General features: G+C 49.1%; 1 protein-coding gene across 1 annotated transcript in view; it reads right to left on the reverse strand.

Moving 5' to 3' along the window:
* Nucleotides 1–1,565, reverse strand: part of TYR (tyrosinase) — a gene marked incomplete at its 3' end in the record, with an annotated part of 108,767 nt that overhangs the window by 20,624 nt on the left and 86,578 nt on the right. The window lies entirely within an intron of this gene.

Below are 1,565 nucleotides of genomic sequence, written 5' to 3' on the forward strand. Positions count from 1 at the left end.
GATGATGAGGTCTCAGATAGAAATGAGGAACTTATTGGGAATTGGACTAAAGATCACCCTTGCTACACCATAGCAAGGAACCTGGCTGCATTGTGTCGATGCCCTTGGATTTTGTGGAAGGTGGGACTTAAAGAGTTGTGAACCAGAGCATTTGCCAGAAGAAATTTCTAAATAGCAAAGCATTAAGGAAGCTGCATGGTTGCTTTTAAGAGCCTACTCTGAGTTATGGTGGCAAAATCATGATGTAAAGCCAGAAATTAAAAGGGATGCAGAGAGTAAAGTTTTGTAATATTTTCAGCCTGGCCACACTGTAGAGAAGCAGAGAGCAGGAGAAAAATAAAGGGTGAAACAGATTAACTGTTTGCTAAAGACATTATCTTGGTGGTGAGGCAGCCAGATGCTAAGAACCAGGACAATGGGAAAAATGCCCTAAAAGCATTTCAGAAGTCTGGAAGGGTGCCCCACCCATGACAAGACCTGAGGCCTAGAAGGACAGAGTTGTCCCAGAGGACAGACCTGGGCACAGCTTCCCTCAGGAACCTGCTCCCTGCATCCAAGCTACTTGGGCTGGAGCAGCCCCAAGTGTGGTTCATGCAGCAGCTCTGGAGAGTAGAAGCCTGAAACCTTGGTGGCATCCATGTCGTGTTAAGTCTGCAGGCCAGCAGGACTTGAGAGCAGTGGAGGCGTGGCAACCTCCATCCGGATTCCAGATGATGTATGGAAAAGCCTGGAAGCCCGGGCAGAGACCTGCCACAGGGGCGGAGCCACCACAGAGGCCATCTACTAGCACAATGCTGAGCAGGAAAGTGGGGTCAGAGTCTGCACAGAGAGCCCCTGCCAGGGAAATGTCTAGTAGAGCCAAGGCAGTGGGGCTGTCTCCAGGACCCTGGACTGCAGCGCCACTGGTAACGTGCAACACCGGCCTGGAAAAGCAGGCACCAGTGCAGCCCAATGGGCTGTGCCCTGACAGAGATATGGGAGTGAGGCTGCCTGAGGCTTTGGGGGGCCCAGATGCCCAATTGTGCCCAGGATGTAGAACTCAGAGTCAAAGAACATTATTTTGGAGCTTTAAGACATAATGTCTGCCCTGCTGGGTTTTGGACTTGTTTGGGGCCTGTTTTTCCTTTCTTCTGGCCTATTCCTCCCTTTTGAAATGGGAATGTATACCCAATGTCTGTTCCACCATTGTATCTTGGCAATAGATACATTTGGTTGTGTTTTTCAGGTTCACAGCCTGAAGGACTTTTGCTTTTGGTCTCAGATGAGACTTTGGACTTTTAAGTTGGTGCTGGAGCAAGCTAAGACTTTTCGGACTGTTGGGATAAAATGATTGTATTTTGTATGTGAGAGTGACATGAGTTTTGGGGGGCCAAGGACAGAATGATGGAGTTTGGATGTGTTGTCCCCTCCAAAACTCATGTGGAAATCTGATCTCCAATGTGGCAGTGATGGGAGCTGATTGAGTCATGGGGGTGGATCCCTCATGAATGGATTAATGCTCTTTCTGGGGGAGGAGGGGTAGTGAGTGAGTTCTCGCTCTATTAGTTCCCGCGAGAGCTGATTGT

The sequence above is a fragment of the Galeopterus variegatus genome, unplaced genomic scaffold, assembly GCF_000696425.1.
Source record: "Galeopterus variegatus unplaced genomic scaffold, G_variegatus-3.0.2 Scaffold3257, whole genome shotgun sequence".
Taxonomy (NCBI): Eukaryota; Metazoa; Chordata; class Mammalia; order Dermoptera; family Cynocephalidae; genus Galeopterus; species Galeopterus variegatus.